At 57.1% G+C, this 21,343-nt stretch overlaps 1 protein-coding gene and 1 non-coding gene across 9 annotated transcripts in view; both read right to left on the minus strand.

Moving 5' to 3' along the window:
• LOC106505208 (uncharacterized) overlaps positions 1–21,343 on the minus strand; it is a 97,719-nt gene that overhangs the window by 46,117 nt on the left and 30,259 nt on the right. The gene's annotated exons all lie outside the window — the stretch shown is intronic.
• On the minus strand, positions 16,594–16,701 carry LOC146399606 (U6 spliceosomal RNA). The gene has a single exon (XR_014818493.1). It is a non-coding gene; the product is annotated as a U6 spliceosomal RNA (small nuclear RNA).

Below are 21,343 nucleotides of genomic sequence, written 5' to 3' on the forward strand. Positions count from 1 at the left end.
GGGCCAGGGTGGGGCCCGAGCCGGCTGTGGCGTGCAGCTGAGATGCAGGTGGGGTGGGGCGGGGTGTAGACAGAGCCTCTCTGGAGCCACTGCCTTTCAACTTTCCTCTTTTCCAACTCCCGGGATTTATTCTGGCTCCGGGCAGCAGGCCCCCGCAGGGCCAGAGGGACCTGGTGGAACGAGGGCAGGGAGGAGGCACTGGAAAACCACAGGGTTGGGATGAGACAGGACACAACAAACCCAAGCAAAACACGAGTGCAGGGCGGGTCGGGCAGGGTGGCTGTCAGGACGATTCCATGACTGCCGAGGGCAGGGTGTGGAGATAAACACGCCAGGATTCCTGGGTCCGCTGACCTTGATTTCCTGAGACACCTCAGCATCATCCCAAAGCCGCGACGTGCCCCCTCCTGCCCCATAACCACAGCAGCAGCTTGGAGGTTGACGAATTGGCCTGCGAGCCTCCTAAAGGCCCCCCAGGGCTTTCACCTTCCCAGGCCCGCGTGGCTCCCTGGGCTGGGAGCCCAGCACAGAGGGGGTGGGGCGGCTGTCTCCAGCGGCCCAGGGGATGGTCCAGCCCCTCCCGGTACAAAGCCTCCCAGAGCCGGGCTCCTGGAGCGCTAGGGTCGGAACAAACCCTGTGGTCCTGACCTTGTGGACTAGACTTCAAGCCTCTTGTCTGTTCTTCGTGCAGGCGGTGAGGCAGGTGGAGTCCGGAACCCCACAGATCTTGGGTTCAGTTCAGGGTGGGGTGGGGCTGGGCTGAAGAGGCACCTTCCGGCGGGAGGTGGGGGGGGGGGCTGGGAGCGATGGTTAGAGCCTCTCCAGGCCTCCCGCGGCCTTTTTGCTGGGACCAGAAACATTGGCCCGCAGCACACTTTGCAAGGATGTCATGGATTGCTTGTTAGTCTTCATTGAACAAAAGCCCCAGTCAGGTGGGCTGAAGGAGTGGTGGTGGCGTCTGTCTGTGCCTGGCTTACTGGCCCCTCAAGCACCTGCTCCTGTGTTGGGTGTTGGGCCCTTAGGACCTTAACTGGTTCGAGGTCAGCAGCCACCTTGACAGTTTCCAGGCTGCCCCACCTCCCCCTTCCGTCAAACAAAATGCACAAGCAAACAGAACCTTCCTGAATGCCCGGACCTGGCCTTCTGGAGAGGAACATTCTAACCTGGCCGAGGGATTCACGGCCTTCGCTCTGCTTCCTGACCTGCAGGTTTTAGGAAGGAGCCAGGACAAAGGGGCCCCGGGCTCAGGACACCCTCAGAGCTCCCCTCGTTCTTTCCCCGTCTTTCCAGCCCAATCCTTGTTGGGTTTCACCATCTTTGCTGGTTCTGGTTGTGCAGGACCAACCACACCCAGGCCATCGCTTCGATTCTATGCTGGTTCTGTGCTGGATGTGAGGTCGAGAAAGGCAGCCTTAGGGTAGTGGACCGTGCGGGAAGGCGGGTACCACTCCCAGCACTGCATCCTGGCTCCCAAGGAAGACCCTCCTCTCTGAGCCACTCACCTGCAGAGAGAAGTGGTCCAAGACCCAGCTTCTCTTTCCCACCCCCCAAACCCGCGGGACTTGGAGCAGGCCTTTCCTCCCGGTGTGTCTCAGCTTTGACCTTCCGGGCAGGGCTGCAGCCTGACCCATCTTTGTATCCTTTGTATCCTCGGGCTGAGCACAAAATCTATCACAGGGGACGTTCCTAAAGTGGTGATTAATGACGACTAAGAGTCAGGCAGCCCCAGAAGGAGAGGAAGGAGGAAGGGGCGGTTGCCTGGGGAGCCGGAGGTGGGGGAGCTGGAGGGAGGTGCGGGCTGGCAGCCTGGAAGGAACGGCATGGGGACTTTGCTGTGGCCGGGAAACCTCGTGGGTCCCCTTCTGGAATATTTACCTAAGAAGCAAAAGAGGGACCGAATGACCTCGAGAGCAGGTTTCTCAGTGGCCAAAAGCCAAACAGATGGTCGAAGACGGGGGCCGGGGAGCTGGCCCACAGTGAGCTGAGCATCCTTCAGCCCGAGATCTGGGCTCCGGGCAGCTCTGGACAGGCCTGTGTGCGGGCGAGGGCTGCGCGGGGCAGCAAGTCCTTCACCCTTCACGGCCTGGCGGTGGCCTTCCGGGAAGTGACAATGGACACATCCACAGGGACACACACATGCGATGCGTCCTTGGCAGGTTTGGACAGACCACACCCCACGGTTCTGCCAGCTGCTGGTCCTGCAGAGCCTGGGGCGTCCGGAGGGGCAGGACCAGGAGGAGATGAGGTTCGCTGAGAGGCTTCCCCCTTTGGTGATGCTAGGGTGGCCGGGATAGACTCCAGTCACCTGGGGCTCGTGCATGGTGAGCGGACCCGGGCCCCACCCTGCTGTCTGGAGGCGGCCCAGGGCGGCCCACAGCATGGAGGCCAAGATTGGGGTCGTTCAGACCGTGAGGAGGGGCAGACCTGCCTCACTGCCTCCTAAGACAGGCAGTGGAGGAGGGTGGCACGGAAAGTTGGACGTCCCCTCAGCTCTGTGACTGATGGACCATTTGGGGAGGGGTTTTCTCCTCTTTGGAATGGATGCCCCAGCCTTGCTACCCTCTCCCGCTTACCTGTCCCTGGGGAAGTGAGGGCAGGCAAGCACCCCTGTGGACATGGACCGAACCAGCCTCCTCAAGCCTCTCCCTTCCCCCCTCAGCTGTGTGTCCTGAGCTGCAGGTGGCAGGGAGCATGATCGAGCACCCCTGGCCCAGGCCAGCTCCCGGAATCTCTGAGGGCCTGGGGAGGTCCCCCGCTGGCTGCAGCCACTGCCCTTGTGCTGTGAGACCTCAGTCCGAGGAACGAGCTGTGTGTGGATGGCGGGGAAGGATGCAGCGCTCCCCGGACTGCACGTGGTCCGCACGGGTGCTCAGATGGCTCAGAAGTGAGCCAGGAAGTTTCTGGGAGGAGAGAGCTGAGGGAACAGGCATTGGGGTGACTCATCATCAACCACAGACGGAGAGAGAAGTTGGTCCCACACCCCCGGAAGAGGGGGGACCCCTTTCCCGGCCCCCACTCAGAGCCCCTAGCAGCCGGCAGAAAACTCAGGTTCTCAAACCAGCGTGACCTCCACTCAATCCCAGGCTCCCTCAAGGCTCACACGACGACGAAGCAAAGGGCTCGGTGACTCTGCCTTCTCCGTTTCGTCTTTTCTTCTTAGGGCCACACCCGCGGCACATGGAGGTTCCCAGACTAGGGGTCCAATCAGAGCTACAGCTGCGGGCCACAACCACAGCCACAGCAACGCCAGATCCTTAACCCACTGAGCGAGGCCAGGGATCGAACCTGCGTCCTCATGGATACTGGTCTTAGGGTATTTACCTTTCTGACTTCATTTAGTATGAGCCACAACAGGAGCTCCTGACTCCACATTCTTAATGTGTTCAGATGCTTCCATCCTGGAGGTAGCAGACCACACAATCTATCGTCCAGACCGGGCCCTTTTCGGGGGGGCGGGGGGGCGAGGTAACACCACAGGGCGTGACCGGTCCTGACTCGGGGGCGGGACCAGGAGATCTGACTCTCGTCCAGTCCTGCCCTCATCTCTCTGGGCCTGTTTCCGAAACCCGAAAGGTGGTTATTGTAACAGGATACTCTCTGCCTCTAGCTACCCAGGAAACCAGCAGCTGATACAGGAGTTTATCTCATTGTGTGGCGTGTGTGTGTGTGTGTGTGTGTGTGTGTGTGAGAGAGAGAGAGAGAGAGAGAGAGAGAAAGAGAGAGAGATCTACCGCACTTATTCTAAAATATCTCCTAGCAGGAAGGACCTTCTTAGCCGAACGTACCTTTTAAGGAGCCAAGTGGAGACTCTCCAACATGCCCGCCCTGGGGACGCTGGCCCCGCAGCCAATGGGGTTTTGACGGCAAAACACAAAGCTTTGTTTCCCTGCACCCCGGTCTTTGCTTCTCTAAGCAGAGCAGTGATTTCTCATGCCCTCATCCCCATAAATCTCCCACTGACCGCTCGGACTCCCACCCACCCTGCCAAACAAAACAAAAACAAAACTCTGAGCGATCTAAGACCAGAATAGGTCCTTCCTGATTCCACCGCCTCGGGCATTGCGGTTCATTTAACCAACCGCGTCTTCTCAGCGCCCTGCCCCATCCCACCCCACCCCCGCCGCGTCCTCTCTGCGGGGCTCTGCGCAGCCTGGGGGCCCTGCTGGCCCCTTGTCCCTCTAAGCCCATCGGGCTCTGTCCTTGGAAATGTCTCGAACTCCCCCCTTTCTCTTCCTCTGGCCTCCTCGGGCCTGCGACAGCTGGCTTTTCTGGTTCTCTGTGTCACCAGACAGCACCCCCCCATCTCGTTCCTCATGCTGCCCACTCTGCCCAAGGGTCTGCAGCCTCAGCGTGTGTGGGGACACGCTGTTCAGAGGCTCCTGCCCAGGGGCTCTGGCACATCTACATGGGGGACCTGGGGATAGCTGGCTGGGAGGGGTCAAGACCTGCTGGCAAGCACGATATGCTCACTGTCCACATGACAGCAGCTGCTCACACAGAGCAAAGGGTTCCAGAGACGATTTTACCAGAGTGCTTCATGGATCGGGAACATCCCCGTCCGGTACCTACACACAGTGGAACCTACTTGGCCATAAAAAGAATGAAATGATGCCATTTGCAGCAACATGGATGCAACTAGAGCCTCTCATCCTAAATGAAGTCAGAAAGGTAAATACCGTATCGGTTATACGTGGAGTCTAAAGTGTGGCACAAGTGAACCTATCCGCAAAACAGAAACAGACTCGTGAACACAGAGAACAGACTTGCGGTTGCCAAGGGGGAGGCGGAGGGAGGGGGAGGGAGAGGAGGAGTTTGGGGTTCGTAGATGCAAACCATTCCATTTAGAATGGATGAGCAATGAGGTCAGGGAACAATGCAGCACAGGGAACTATATCCAGCCACTTGAGATAGACCATGATGGAAGGTAATGTGAGAAAAAGAATGTGTATGTATGGCTGGGTCACTCTGCTGTACAGCAGAAATCCACACAACACTGTAAGTCAACTATACTTTAAAAAAAAAATAAAAAAAGACCATCCACATCCAACCAACGCGAACCAACCACATCTCAACTCCCACAATGGAAACACCCAGAGGTAGGCTGAGCCTCTGGGCGAACGGCTCTGGAAATTCTCAGACTCCTCAGGACTTCGGGGTGATCTGTCTGTGCTTCTCTGAGCCCCATCTCCTCCTTGGGGCAGGTTTGTCTTTGGGGCAGTTGTGTTTTCAGGCCGGCTTCCCTCATGGTGATGGCGTGGCTGCCACACCTCCTGGGCCTGTGCTTCCCTGTTCACCTCCAAGAGGAAGGAGAGGGCGCCTCTTCTCCCACGGAGAGAACAAACCCAGCACTTCGCCTTGAATGTGTGGCTCGAGTCTGTGTCTCTCCCTGAACCACACCTGTGATGAGAGAAATCCCCGGAGCTGGGCCGTCTGTCCCCTGCAAACGGTGGATGTGGGGGGCGGCCCTGCTGTCCCCTCGTCCTCTACATCCAGCAAAGGCTGGGACAATGCAGCGAGAATAATGTCAAGGGGTGGCTTGGGTGCGGCGGCTGATGGAATCATGTGTGAGTTGGGGCTCTTAGAGCCGCATCTCCTTCTGGGCATAGAAAGCGCTGGTCTGGGCAGGAAGGATGCGGCTGAGAAAGAGTTGGGGTGGGGAGGGGGCTTCTCTGAAAGAACCGCTTCTTCTTTGAAAAAGGAGCAACAGTGGCTCTAGAAGGATCTCCTCTTGGACTCAGGCTCGAGTCCACACCATGTTGCTCGAGACACGCTTAGTCCACGGGAAGGAAGGAGCGGATTTGGGGCCCGGACACCTCCATGCACCTGTCTGGGGCGGGCCCGGCCGGCACCGTCCGTATCCGCCCTTCCGGCTTGGTGGGACCCACATGGGCCCACCTCCTGCTTGCTTTCCTAGTGTGAAACGTGCCTTTTGCATCAAGCCTTTTGATGTGCAGCTTGACGCTCAGTTTCCCCAGGAAGAAGCAGAGGCGAGTCAATGGGAAACTGAGCGAGGCCTCTCTGGCGCCAGCCTTGATCTCGAGGGCCAAACTGACACGTGGTTTCTCAGAACTGGGTATCGGTGTTTCCTGTTGCTTGCATGGCAGGATGCCCCGAAAGGCCCATCTGCCAGTTTGGGGTGACCTGTAACTTTCCCATTCTCTTCCTTTGCTTAGGAAACGGCGGGCGTATCTCACTTGGCCGTGGCCAGGCGACGCTGTTTCTAGGCTGGAGGGAACATGGGATGTGCCTGGTGCAGGAGCTGCCTTGGCTCCAAGACACCTGTGTTCTGTGTCCAGGCTGAGTCTGCACTTGCCCGCACTCTGTGCCCATTTGTTTAGGTGGATGGCAGCAACACACGCTCAGCCGCTGAGTTGGGCCACGCAATGAGCATTCAGAGGCATTCAGTCTGGTGGATGGACCCCTGGTTTCATGGCAGTGAGACCCACCGGTCGGGGCCGCTGTGCCCTGTGCACCTGGCTGTTGGACACAGGGAGACGCCATAGCTGCAGAAGCCCAGCGCGGACTAGGAAAACTCAGGGGACTCGGATCAGACCTTGGGGACCCAGAAGGCACCTAGTGACCATCTGATGCCCTCCTCTGAGCTCGTAGAGGAGATCGAGGCCCAGGGAGGGGACAAGACCTGCCCCCAAATTAGACCCTAGGAAGTGATGGGATTAGAACTGGAACACTAGACCTGCTGCCTCCTGATCCCCCTCCTGGGATAAACTTACCATTTTAAGGAATGCATGGTTTCAACAATGCACTCCTAACTCAATCTAGAGGTAAAAGCAAAAATAAAGGCCACCTGGGCCGTCCTGTCCCTTCCAGTTCCTGGCCTTCTAGTCATGTCGAGATGGAGTCTCACCTGTCCGGGCTCACCTGTCGTGTGGCCTGAAGTCAGGGGCACCGGGGAGGGGACACTGTCTATATTTCAGGGTTCTGAGGCCGGGTTTCTCGGACTCCTCTGTTAAAGCGCTCAGAACACAGGTGCTGGCAGGTGGGAAGTAACTGTCACAGCGGTGGTGGGGGTGGGGGGGTTGGCGCGGGGACATTGTGGTCCTTTTCCTCTGTGGCCCTCAAAGAACCCTGCCTGAAGGTGCTTTAAGAAGGTGACAGAATGTGAGAGAAACAGCTAAATGAAGGTTTTAACTCGAGCTGGTGGGATGTGTTGGGGTTGAAGCTGTGGGGCTTATGTTGGGGAAATTGGGGAAACTGGAGGGATTTGAGGTCCCTCCAGAGCGCGAGAGGCACTTTACAGGGTCTGCCCACAAGGCCCGTGCCTGCTGGTCAGCAGAATTTTTGTGTTTGTTTTTGAGAAGGGAGTTCAGCCTCGAGGGTTCCTGACCCCTGCGGCATGTGGAACTCGCTGGGCGTGTTTTCAAGCCAGATCATGCTTTTAGGTGGAGACGGGGATTGCTTCTTAGGTCTTAGGAGGAGTGGACCTCAGCTGGGCTGATGCCTGTTCTGGGAATTAATGTGGAGTCTTTACCTGGTTGCTGGGAACCAAGCTCCTCCCACGACAGCTCAGGTTGCACATGACCTTCAGGTCCTGGGGGGAGTCCTGTCATGAAGCAGGTGGAGACCCCTGAGGCCGGAAGTTCAAGATCAGGGGGCCGGCAGGGCCTGTTCCCTCTGCGGCTTTGGGGGACCCGCTGTCCAGGCCTCTTTCCCGGGGCTGGTGGTGGCAATCTTTGCTGCCCGTCCCTTGGCCTGTCGCTGCCTTCATCTTTACACCGAGCATTCCTCGTGCTCAGGTCGTGTTCAAATAGCCCCTTTTGATGAGGACGCCCTCATGCAGGGCTGCACCTGTGGCATACGGAGGTTCCCACGCATATGGAGGTTCCCAGGCTAGGGGTAGAATCGGAGCTACAGCTGCCAGCCTACACCACAGCCACGGCAACACCAGATCTGAGCCGGGTCTGTGACCTACACCGCAGCTCACAGAAACGCCGGATCCTTAACCCACTGAGCGAGGCCTTGGATTGAACCCGCATCTTCATGGATACTACTTGCGTTCTTAATCCGCTAAGCCTTGATGAGAACTGCCCCCTGCCTTCCCCTGGGTATTGAGTCTTGACAGCCAAGCCAGGGGAGGGGGCGCAGCTTCTTGTGGACAGAAAACTAGGGCGAGGTGAGTGACCAGTTGTTGCAGGAACTCCTTCTGCTGTGTGTTGCTCGTTCTCCACAGGAACTGGGCAAAGAGAAGCATGGGCCACGGCCCCAGGGCTCCCGTGAGAAGGGTCCCCATGCCAGACCCTTTTGCTCACCGCAGGCTCCTTTTCCGATGCCTCGAGTCACCCCAGCCTCAATGGTGGCCTTTCTCTTCCTTCTGACTCTTGGGGGATCTGGAAGCTGACAGCGTTCTTCTCCGGCTCACTTGCCATCTTAGGGGTCAAGGAAACACGTCTATGCGGTCAAGGAAACATGTCTATGCAGTCAAGGAAACACGTCTATGTGGTCAAGGAAACACGTCTATATAGTCAAAGAAACGTCTATATAGTCAAGGAAACATGTCTATGTGGTCAAGGAAACATGTCTATGCAGTCAAGGAAACACATCTATGTGGTCAAAGAAACACGTCTATATAGTCAAAGAAACACGTCTATATAGTCAAGGAAACACGTCTATGCGGTCAAGGAAACACGTCTATGCGGTCAAGGAAACATCCAAACCTAGACCATGTTGTTTTCCTGAATGTTATTGCAAAAGCCGGAGCACAAGAGCAGAATCCGCTGTTTTCCTCCTTCTCATGGTCTTTCTCCCTCTTCTCTCTTGCCCCGAGCCGCGAGATGATAGGATGAAGAAGCCATGGAAACAGAAAACTAAAATTGGGCACATGTGATCCACGTTTCTGCTTTGGGCGATGGAAAAATAAACCATGCCCACATTTCTGTTTTTCCCAGGATCTGAAGACCAAGCTTGGCTGTTCGGGCAGTTGGCTATTCCTGGGTACATTTCAGAAATAACTCGTGTTTATTTATTAGCAGGTATTTATAACAGGGTTTCAGAGCAGGTCCCGAGAACCCAGCAAAGGAGCGTGGGCAGCAGCCCTGGGGAGGGACGGGCTAGAAGGGGAGGGATGACAGGGCTGCCAGGATCACAAGCCCCCCTCTCCTGGGCACGGCCACTGCGGAGGCCCCGACTTGGGGGCCCGCGGGGCTTGCTGAAAAACAAGGCCGGAGTTTTGTTCCTCCACCAAGCTTCCCTGAAAGGACGTCAGCGCCTGAATCAGGTTACACACACACACACACACACACACACACACACACACGGCTCAGGCAGAGATTCTGCAGGCACAGAAGGATGGCAGATTCCTGAGCGGCAGCCGCAGACCTGAGCCGCCAGGAATGCTCCCAGGAACTGACATCGACCCCCCCGTCTGGCTCTCGGGGGAGCCCTCTGACCCCCAGGGCTTAGGGCAGATATTTTTAGCCAGCGAACCCGTCGGGTGGCATTCCCACAGCCCCGCAGGGAGCCAAAATCTCAGGCAGGGCCCCTTCGCCCGTGTAGAGTGTCCATCTCCGCCTCCGCCTGTGAAACTAGAGACTCCGGAGGATGGAGCGGTCGGTCCAGCATCAGCATCTCCATCTGGTTGACGAGCCTGGAGAGGCCGGCAGTCAGCTTCGAATCGGTCCCTTGGTCCCCCTGATGTCACCTCCCGCTCTGAGTCTGTTACAGTGGTTCCCAGAAATCTGATCTTGGCACCGGTCTCACTCCCAACATTTCTTGAGGATCCCCAAGAACTTTTGTTTATTTGCGTCATAGTTATCAATGCACACACACCATGTTGAAAGTTAACACCGGGAAAGTTTAACAACATATGATTTGTTCATCATTAAAATGATACGAATAAACTCAGTGCATGTTAACACAACGTATTTTATGACCGGTAGCAATGTTTTCTAAAAGAAACAAAAAAAATGAGTGAAAAGGGTAATATTTGTTCCACATTTTGCAAGTGGTTTTCATGCCTGGCTTAAGAGAAGGCAGGAGGACTCTTGGCGGGAATGTAAACTGGCACAACCACTGTGGAAAACAGTGTGGAGGGTCCTCGGAAAACTAAATACAGAACTTCCGTATGACCAGAAATCCCCCTCCTGGTCATATATCCGGAAAAAACTTTCATTCAAAAAGATATATGCATCCCTGTGTTCACTGCAGCACTATTCACAATAGTCAAGACATGGAAACAACTTAAATGTCCACTGATAGATGGATGGATTAAGATGTGGTACATATACATGATGGAATACTACTCAGCCATAAAAAAGACAAAATACTGCCATTTGCAGCAAGACAGATGGAACTAGATATTCTCATACCAAGTGCAGTAAGTTAGAAAGAGAAAGACAAATTCCACGTGATATCACTTATACGTGGACTCTAAAATATGGCACAAACAGAATCCATTTCTTTTCTATCTACAGAACAGAAATGGACCCATGGACGTGGAGAACAGACCTGTGTTTGCCAAGGGGGAGGGAGTGGGATGGACAGGGAGTTTGGGGTAAGTAGATGCCAACTACTGCATTTGGAGTGGATAAGCAGTGAGGTCCTGCTGTACAGCACGGGGAACTCTATCCAGTCACTTTTAATGGAACATGATGGAAGGTAATATGAGAAAAAGAATTCATACACATGTATAGCTGGGTGGCTTTGCTGTATAGCAGAAATTGACAGAACATGTAAATCAATTATAATAAAATATTTTTTTAGGAGTTCCTGTCATGGCATAGCAGAAGCGAATCTAACTAGGAACCATGAGGTTTCAGGTTCGATCCCTGGCCTTGCTCAGTGGGTTAAGGATCTGGCGTTGCCATGAGCTGTGGTGTAGGTCGAAGATGTGGCTCGGATCCCGCATTGCCGTGGCTATGGTGTAGGCCGGTGGCTGTAGCTCCGATATGACCCCTAGCCTGGGAACCTCCACATGCCTCTGATGCGGCCCTAAAAACCAAAACAATAAAAATTAAACATTTTTTTAATAAACAAGAAGACAGTAGGTAATATCTACTTCCACCTTCAATTGGTTGCAATATCACACGTCATGCATGCAGCCTCTGGAAAACGCCACAGTGAGAGACCAGAGAGAAGAAAGCCACTTAACGCCCTCAGATTGTTACAAAAAATCTTGGACACCCACGGGGTTCCCTGTACCCCACTTTGAGAACCACTGACCTGTGCTCTCGCTGTATCTGCCTCGTCTACAACACCTTTTTAAACTCAGTTCCTGCAGTCATTTATTGGACACTCATTGAAGGATGACCAGGTGTTAAGCTGGGAATTTAAGGACAAAGATGTGACTCAGTCCAAAAACCCCCTCATGAAAGAAGCAGAACCGACTTTATCTTCCTAAAACAACGTAATCATCTGACTTCACTCCCATCTTCCTCTAGGCTGCTGGGAAATGTAACCTCCGTCCTTCTGGGGCTCCCCCCACCCAAAGATTGCGGTGTGTCCTGGGCTCCTGAGTAAGCGCAAAAGCTTTGGGGGTGGCCCTGTGGCCTGACGCTGATTCTGGGCGGGAGATGTTGAAAGGTCCACTGTCCAGTCTGACGACCACTGGGCCCTGACGAGGCCTGGGGTGGGGGCGGGGGGTCCTTCTCACGTTCCCACCTGCCTCTGTCCCCAGGGGAGCATGGGTGTGGGCACAGAGCCCCCAGGCTCCTGCCTAGGAACCCCAATCCTCCCTCTCGCCCTTTTTGTCTCCCTCGGTTCCTTCCTTCCTCCGGGCGCATCTTCTGCGGAGGGACATCCTTCTCCCTGCAAGTTCCTGCCGGTCACCGGCCTCTCCAGGATCCCAGCAAAGCCAGGAAACCGGCAGCTCCTTCTGCTGCCCCCGCCCCCGTGCCTCCCTCGGGACTCAGTGAGTCGGTAATAGCCGTGCCCGGCCTGCGTGGGGTGCCTGATAAAGGTGGCTCTTCTCATCCTTGCTGCTTGTACTCCAGGGATTTGGGGGCACAAAGTTTGACTGGGGAAGGGGAAATTCAGGGGGAGAGACCCCATCTCAAGAGGATGACACCGCACCCCCCTCCCCAGCTGCGCCTGCAGTCCCTCGATGCCCAAGCGGGGGTTGGGGGGCATCCCCAGCCCCTCCTCCATCAACCCCCCCACCTCAAGCTCGGATCACAGCACCTATTTCGTTTCCGGAGAAGCCGGCTCCTGGTCACCTCACAGAAAGTGAGACTCAACAGGGTCTTTGCAAGCGTCTGCCCTGCCCCCGCCCCCATCCCGCCCGTGCTCAGGCCCCTCCGGGGACGGGAGACTCTGCAGACAGCCCACTCCTCCCCAGCACCTCTGGGCTCCCTCAGGTGACCACCGGCACCCCTCCTCCCCGTCTGCCAAGGCCTCGGCTGTGAGCGCAGAGCCTCCCTGGAAGCGGCCCTGCGCTGGGAGGGTCCCTCTTGCAGCGTCAGCAATTACTCAGGGAACTGCCGGCCTGAGCAGGCGGGGGACGGTCACCTCTGTGCGGGGCCGACAGCGTCCTCCACAGGGAGCAGGTGGAGTGGCCACTTCCTCTCCCATCAGCTGGAGCCCGGGGTGGGGTGGGGGGGTCTCTCTTGGCCACGAGAGACCATGGGGCTCTGCCCATCCGTCCTGACGGGGCTGCTGGCACATGTCCCTGACAGCGTGTGTGTGTGTATGTGGCCATGCGTGTACCTTGTGCACATGTGTATGTGTGTGCGTGTGCATTTGTACGTGTGTGTGTGTATGTGTGTGTGTGTGTGTGTCCCCAGGCACACAACAGGCAGAGAAAGGGCAGAGTGTGAAGTCTGCTTTCTTCCTCCGGGGTTGTCAGCTGCAGTTCCCTCCACCCCGCCTTGGGGGTGAGTCTGAAAGAAATGAGGTGGGTGCAGCAATAAGCCTTTTTTGTGGCTTCGCCCACGGCAGGCACAAGTTCCCAGACCAGGGACGGAACCCGCGCCACCGCAGAAACCAGAGCCAGCGCAGTGACAGTGTCTCCTCCACCTGCCGAGCCGCCAGGGAACTCCCACTGAGACTTAAAAGCTTAAAAGCGGGAAGCACCCTCTGCGTTCTTCTTAGGGTGTGACATCCGGGCAGATGTCAGGCCTGGTGAGAGCTGCTGTCAAACTCCTTTGCAAGGCTGGGGGCAGGCGGTGTCCTGTGTGCTCAGGACACGTGGGGTCTGGCCCCACTGTGGCCGGACCCCGAGCTCCTGCGAGTCTGGCGGCTGCATCCTCCTATGCCCCCAGCCCAGAAGCTGAGGTTCCAGAAGCTCCCCAGGCCTCGTCGAGGTCCAGGCAGAGGAACAGGATTAGGATTGAGCCCCGAGGCCCCAGACCTCAGCTTCCTGCACAAACCACATGACCTGGGGGGTTGAGGGGCTCGAGTCAAGACCCGCAGCAGATCAGGAAAAGGCCTCGTGCTGTCTGGTTCTGAGCAGACTCGCTGGAGGTGAATCAGAGGTGAGTCAATTGCCCCGGAGGGGAAATGACCCACTGGCAGCCCTTGCTCGGCTCCAGGGCACCATCAGTCATTCCAGGAAACGCCGGAGAGCAGGAGAGGGCCGGCCTGCAACCTCCTGCTTGCAAACCGCCTTTTCTCCCAGAAATGTGCGAATTGTGGTGGCTGATGAGCCCTGGGGGGCTGGTGCCTCTTTTGACCAAGTCAGGCCCGCCCTGGGAGGTGTGGGAGTTCCCTGAGGACAAAAGGCTACTTTCTGTACACTTTCCAGGGTCCCTTGTCCCACGGGGCATAACCTCGTCTCTTCTCCTGGAAATGGGGGGATGTGTCCCTGGAAGGCAGGACGTGCCTGTCCCCCAGGTCCCTGGAGAGCCTGCGCCTTGTACGCAGGTCTTTGGCAGCCTCCATGCGGCAGGGCTTCGTGGTGTGGACCCAGTCCCTGCGGCTGCGGTTACGGCCGTCTCAGACCCTGGACCCCAGGAACGCACCCACTCTCTGTCCAAAATGTTTTGGTGCCCCTCAGCCCAGCAGCGCTCACGGCTGTGGGACAAGGACGTTTCAGGTCAGGCGCGGCTTTTTCTGCTGATGACTTTATTCCCAAAGGCGCTTAGAATCCTAGTCCCAGTTAGAGATGGAGGGAAAACTGGATCATCTAAACCCTTCCTTTGGCCCAAGAGGAAGCTGAGACTCAAGGCCTGTGACGTGCCCAAGGTTGGGGAGAAAATTCATGGAAGAACCAGGACAAACCCCGGGATTCCTCTCTGGCCGGTGCACTGTGTTTTATTGAGGGCTTTCATGAGGCTAGTTAATAACAATGAAAATTTTCATATGCCGTTGTTATTATTGTTGTTGTCTTTTTAGGGCCACACCCACGGCATATGGAAGTTCCCAGGCTGTGGGTTGAATTGCAGCGGCAGCTGCTGGCCTACAGCACAGCCCCAGCAGCTCGGGATCCGAGCTGCGTCTGTGACCTACACCACAGCTGGGGGCAACGCCGGATCCTTAACCCACGGAGCAAGGCCAGGGATCGAACCTGCATCCTCGTGGATACTGGTCGGGTTCGTTCATTATCACGGAGCCAGGATGGAAACTCCTGCTATTCTTATTTTTAATGATAAATAATGACATTTTGTTTCTGCAGCTCTGGAAATTACTCCTTAAGTTGCGGTCTTCGGTCTCCGTTGCCTGACACTCGTAAAGTTAGTTTTACAAGCAGCCTAAACTCCCCTTTGCAATGATCGGCCGATGGTGACCAGGCATTTGCCTAGATTTTTCTCTCCTCTAAAGGCAGGATTCCATCTCTGTACAATCTGTGAATTGTTCCCAGCGAGATGGACCTCATTTTGTTTCGCACCCCCACTGGCAACGCCAGGGGCTGTTGTGGATGTGGTTTGGAGACCTGCGTCCAAGCAATAAAAATGAATCTCCCCTGTGACCGTCTGGACGACGTGAGCAGATCCCTCGTCTGGTTTTAATGGGAGCGGGAAATCACTAACAGATGGCAGTGGCGCTCACAGGCTCCCCGCCTAGAACCCTTTCTGACGGCAGCTCGCCCCCCGCACGTGCGTCCCAGACGTGGGCTATTTGCAGGACGCCTGGCCCCCCGCGATGCTAAATGTGTAGCAGCAGGGGGGCTGCGTGTGTGCCGGCTGAGGTCATGGTTATTCGTTTGGAGGAGAGGCGTTTGGTTTATAAAACCCCAGCAACTCCACGGGGAGGGCCTTTCGGGGAAGAAAACCAGCCTGGGGTTCGCTTCCTGTTCCGACGCCGGTGGGATCAGCGCTGACATCACTGGCCCTGGACGGGCTCTGGGCGAAGTTGCCTTTTGGAGGAGGCGGCTGTGAGTCATGGTGATTTATTGCAAACCCACCAAAAATGTGGCGGATGCGTACAGGCCCCAACCAGAAGGCACAGAAACTGCTAGGAAATTACATGAGGGGTCGGAAATGGACATGTGGGGGCTTTGCAAGAGGCTTTGGGACAAGTCGCTTTCTGGAAACTTTTGTAATATCAAAGTGCGGGGGAGGGGCCAGGCGCTTTCTCACTCCCTCTCCAGCGCTTAGGGTATGCACGCCCGTGAACTTGTTAAACCGTGTCGGGGGTGGCGGGCAGCGGGGGGGTTAATCCACCCACCACAACAGCACATCTGAGACCCATCTTCTACCTTGGTCACAGCTGGCCGCAATGCCAGATCCTCAACCCACTGAGCACGGCCAGGGATCGAACCTGCCTCCTCACCAACACTGTGTCAAGTCCTTAACCTACTGAGCCACAACGGAAACTCTTGTATTTCTGATACTTTTAAACCACACATATAGAGGAGAAGTTTCAAGAAAAAAAAATCTGTCTCCTTTAATTGGTCATTTAGAAATGACGGGGGGTGGGGGTCAGTTTCCTGAAATGGGCTTCCTGCTGTGCCCAGGGACGGTCCTCCCCTCGGGTGGGGTCTGGGCAATTCTACGCCCTCCTCCGTCATCGGCACCTCACAGAGGACACAGGACTCCATCCTTCAGAACACGCACTCTCACGGGACACCCTGCATGGCCTGGATGGAGTCTCCCTCCTTTCTTTCTTCCTTCTTTTTTTTTGGCTTTTCTAGGGCCGCACATGTGGTATATGGAGGCTCCCAGACTAGGAGTCTAATTGCAGCTGTAGCTGTCAGTCTACGCCAGAGCCACAGCAATGCAGGATCCGAGCTGTGTCTGCGACCTACACCACAGCTCACGGCAGCACTGGATCCTTCACCCACTGAGCGAGGCCAGGGATCGAACCCGCAACCCCATGGTTCCTAGTCCGATTCGCTAGCCATGACGGGAACTTCAGGCTTCGCCCTCCTTTCATAGCATCTCAGCTCCCTATCATATCTGGGGCCCTGAACTCCATTCTTTTTTGTGCTGTCCTTAAAATATTTTAGGTCCATTTGTCAGCTTGCCTCTCCAAATTTCAAGCAGGTCCCTTGTGTCATTTTCATTCTAAACTCTTTCTCTTTTTTCTTTTCTTTTCCTCCCTCCCCTCCTTCCTCCCTTCTCTCCCTCCTATTTTCTTTCTTTCCTTTTCCAGCTTTGTTGAGCTATACTACAGACCACACTGTGCAGGTCGAAGTTGCACAAAGTATCGATTTGATGTGTGTACAGCAAAATCATTGTAACCAGCAACGAGGTTGGTGACTTGAAAAACAAGGGATGCCTCCCGAATTTGGGGGTCACTCTTGCTCAAGGGTCATGCTAATTGTCTCTGCATTGTTCCAATTTTAGCCCTTTAGTTATTTCTAATTGATTAGCTCCATGCCTCATAGGCATCGGGAAGTAAATGCAGGAGGCAGTTGTGTGTGAATTTCACTGCTAGTTTCCTGTCTGAATTCTAAGAACCTGGAAATCAAGGACTTCCAGGCATCAGCACCAAGTCTGCAGAATAGGACAGAGGAGGAGTTCTGAACATCAGGGTGTGAACACTCAAGAGCAGGAAAAATGCTCCAGAGAAGGTCGTGAAACCTCGCAGGTCATGAAACCTCGCAGGTCATGGGTCATTGCATTTGCCTCCTGGGTGGCCCAGGAGCAGTTGCTGCAGGTGTGGCCCAGAGGGGCTCCCAGGACAGGGCTGATGGAAAGCACAGCTGCAGTGGGCTCCTCCGTGTCCTCCCAGAGGTGTGCCCAGGGGGAGCTCAGCCCAAGACCCTGTGACAAGCACAGCTTCGGGCTGTGGCGTCACGGGGCTTGGAGGCTGTGAGTCCTGCTCAGTCCGAGGGGGCACATTCCAGGGGATCGGTTTGCAGTGCTGGGCGCACATGGGCCACCCCGGGGCCAGGCCAGCTGCCCCTTCACCGCTGGCCCAGCTCCGGCCATTCATCTCCCGCAGCTGTTGGGCGAGAACAACAGGTGAAAGCAGCCCTGGCCCATTGTCCCAGGAAGCCTTTAGCCACGCTGGCCACCCCCGCGCTGTGGCGCAGAGCTCCAGCTTCGAGCCCTTCATGCTGGCAGGCCAGCTCTGTGCACTGCGACCTGGAAAGACCTCATTCCAGACCTCGACTCAAAAGGTCCCCACGTCTGGGCCTGGGAGGCCTCCCGGGGGCCTCTCAAGGGGCTGGTGAGAGGCAGCGACAGGTGCGTGCGGCCCTGGAGCTCAGCCCGGCCCTGACGCTGCAGGGCAGGGGACGCTCCGGTCACATGTGCACAGGCCGCAAGTGGGGGCTCCTGCAGGCTGGGCCCCGTCACCAGTGCACAGCTGGGGGCACCTAATGTTTCCCGTGCCTTCGTCAGCCCACCTCCCCAAATCTCCAAGCTGACCCCTGGGAGAGGTCATTTTATCTTCTAAGTCCTTTCTAATGGCTTAGCTGGGAGATCTGTACACACAGTTATCCTTGTGGGGGCGGCGGGGGGGGGAGGTAAAAAGCAAAATGCAACTGTGTTTGCACTGCATCCTGTCCAAATTCTGAGGAACTAAAGTGAAGCTATCAAGGCGTCCTGGATACGTCTGCTACATATGACAGAACGACCCAGGAAGACGGAAGGTCAGGGCCTTGGGGGGAGTGGCGAGGAGGGCTGTGAAGGTTGGGGGTGCCCTCAAGCCCGGTTGGGGGTGCTCTGGTGGAACCCCGGCTCAGCCACTGTTCTGTCCTGCAGCCTCGGCGCCCGTTACCTCCTTGAGAGGCAAGGCCAGCCCCAACTCCCTCCTTGCTCTGCTCCGCCCGCTCAGACACCGTCTCACCTCTTTGTCACTTCATCACCATTTTTCTCTTCTTGCGGGCAGGGGAGCAGTGAGTATGGGGACCGACAGAGTCACCCTGAGGCTGGGAACAAAGTTTGGAGCAGGGAGGCACTTTGGCCCCCAGCTCATGAAAAGAATGATGGAAAAAAAGCACAGAAGGCTGGTGAGTCTCTGGACAGCATCAAGTTAAATTTTAAGGGAAACGTGTGATTTCCCCGCAAGCAGCCTGATGCGGGGGAGGGGGTGGGTGTGTCGGGGGGGGGGAGCAGGCCCCTTCCATGCCCGCTGTGGGGGCACCACAGAACAGAGCTGCTCCCGAAGCCGGGCATGGGAGGGTGGACTCGGGGCTTGGGTCTGCCCGACGGGGCGGGGGCGTCTTTGTCCACCCAGGGCTCCTCTCCCTTCCTCCTTGTCTGCGCAGCCCAGCAGGCAGCCTGGCCCATCACAGCTGGGCCCAGCTGTCACCAGCACAGTCACTGGCACAGAATGAGGGGAGCGGGTAGGAGCTGGGACAATTCGCCTGCCAACCCCGCGCCTCCAGGGTTTGAAATTCTGGGCACCAGCCTCACTCCTCAAGGAACGACTTTAAAAGATGCCATTTAATTAGGCTGCTGCAGTCATCAAGGGGGCAATTAGCGAGCGTCCCTTTATTGGATTTTCTGGAAACTGTGTCTGAAAACTGTGGAGTCACCATTCTCTCCTCCCTCCGCCTCCGCCTCCCCCAGGCCCTGCCTGCCTGTCTCCCGTTCTGATCAGGGCCCTGGGGGCTGTTTCTCTGATCCCATCCAGACGGCTTTCCTGACGGCCCCACCTGGCCTCCCTCCCTGCACCATTTTAAGCCTTTGACAGTTGCCCACTGGCCACAGGTTGAGGACTAAGCCCCTCACTCAGCTTGAAGACAGATGCCTTCATTGTCTGTCCCCATTCCACCAAAGACCCCCCCTGGAGGAGAACTCCCCCCCCAACCGCCGCCCGCCACGGCCACCCCCGCCCCTCATGGTGTTCCCCCTGCCCCCGCATCCCTACCGGGAGATGGGGGTCTGAGTTCAGTTCAACCCTGAGCCCCCCTTGGGGTGTCCTTCTCTGGGACTCTTGTCACCTGTTATGGGAGCAAGGCTGGGTCGGTTCTCACCCCTGGCTGGGATGTAATAGCATCGTTTTTTTCATGCACGTATTCTCTCCAGCCAGGGGACCATCCCGGGTGGTCCAGGACTGTGTCTCAGACCACGGAGGTTCTGGGATGCTCAGGTCATGGTGTCTCAATAGCATCGGTAGACTCTGAATTATTATTGCCAGCGTCTCGGGCAGGGTGGGGGTGGGCAGCAGGACGTGTCACAGGCCAGTGGCAGCTGCACAGGATACTCTGCACCTGGCTGCTCTCTATGGAAACTGGGCCACACGGCCCCTGCAAGCCCAGAGCAGGGCTGGCTATGTGGCCACCACAGGCTTCAGCCAGGGGACGGGAACGGCCCGCAGTGCCTCCACTGGGGGTGACGGCCCCCCAGGACCGAGGAGAACCTGCCACCTTCCCCAGCCAAGCCCTCATGGCGGCAGGAGGTGACCAGCCTGCCCCCCGGCCTGCAGCCGGGTGAAAGGCCCTTGGAAGTCCTTGGAGCCACCTTCCTAGTCCTCTGTGCCACCCCCTCAAAAGTGCCCCCTTCCCGCCTTCGGTGCCCGTGCCAGCTGAGCCAGCTTCCCCGAGCCACACTCCCCATCATCTCCCCGAACCCAGGGTCACCAGGTCACCACACCATCGTGGGAAGCCTGTTAAACTGGCTTCAAAATAGCTTCGCTAAGCCCACTGGGGACACCCAGTCTCCCCGGCTCCCGCCGCCCCACTCGTCTGTCACCGGGCCACAGCTGCGCCATGGAGGGGCTGTCACTCAGCGCCCCAGAGCGGACGATCTTTAGGCGGCTCCCCGTGCGTGCCCGGCCCCTGCCCCCCAGGCCACCTTCCAGGGTCCCTCAGGTCCACCCTGCTGGCCGACGGTCACCGCGTGGCCCTGGGTTTTCTTAAGGAAAGGCGACTCTGCCCTCCAGCCTGCTGGGATCCAGTGGAGGAGGTGGCCTGGGGAAACCAGGGGATGGCCTCTGGATTAGAAACGTGTGCTCAGTCTGGGCGGGCTGTCCTCGGAGTAGGTAAGGGGACAGCTGGGCTTGGTGGCCGCCGGGCCCTGGACGGGGTGCCTGCCTTTACTTCCAGGACAGAGGGGAGCAGGCAGGGCGCCTGGCCCCAGTGTAAGGTGGCGCTCAGCCTCAGGTTTGTGCAATTCTTCTCCTCACCCCCCCACTCCACTGTCTACACAGCAGGTTAAAGCCTCAGAGCACGGGGCAGGGTGCCCTTCCACAGCTGGCCTCTCCGGCTGTGGGTTTTCCATCTGTGGAATGGGGGTGATACAGCCCCAGCCCTTTTCCTTGGCAGGGTTTCTGTGATGACTTATGCTGGCCTGTGACCATAGCCCGCCAGCCGATCAGACAGAGACACAGAGGCAGCAGACGGCAAATGTGCCTTCCTCCCTCGCCCTGGGGTCACACATCGGTCCTTGCCGCCCCCTCGGCTGGAGGGTACGGGGAGATGCTGTGCCCGCGGTAGGAGTGGGCTCAGATCTGTGGATTCTTCAGAGCAGACTTTGTGCAGTAAACCGAGGACCCTTCTGGAGCAAACCCCCCTGTGTGCTGAGACCCCCTGCAGTGGGGAGGTCCTCCTGCCCGTGTGACACGTGTGAGAAACGACAACCTTCCACAGACCGGGGGCAAGTACGCAGGTGGCTTCTGCTCACACCAGCAGCTTGCCCCATCCCAGGCTCCAGCTGCACGCGTAACGGGGAGCCAGCTTTGTCCTCCCGGCTCAGTGCCTCCCTCGAGGGAGAGGCTCTGGCCAGGGCTCCGGGGGCATCTGGGGACTCCTGGTCGGTGAGGCTCCGGCCAGCCGCCTGGGGTCTGGGAGGACACTGCCCCTCAGAGAACAATGCAGGAGATGCCGACTTCCCGTTGGGGAAGCCGGAGTGGGTGTGGTGGTGACAGTCGCCGAGAGGTCAGCCAAGGGCTGTTGGGAAGCCGTCCCCAGACCAGGCACCACGGGACTGCCCTCCCCAGGGCCCTGGAGCCCCTCGCTAGGCATTAGGGCAGCATCTCCCATCCTGCTCCCGGGGCAGAGGTTGCTTTTCGGGTGGGGCATGCATGGCACTTCTGGGTCGACCGCTTTCAGCATCATCAC

Source organism: Sus scrofa, chromosome 10 (genome assembly GCF_054392235.1).
Source record: "Sus scrofa isolate SSC_HxYL_T2T_F1_AM1 chromosome 10, Sscrofa_HxYL_maternal_Yorkshire_Landrace_v2.0, whole genome shotgun sequence".
NCBI classification, from domain to species: domain Eukaryota; kingdom Metazoa; phylum Chordata; class Mammalia; order Artiodactyla; family Suidae; genus Sus; species Sus scrofa.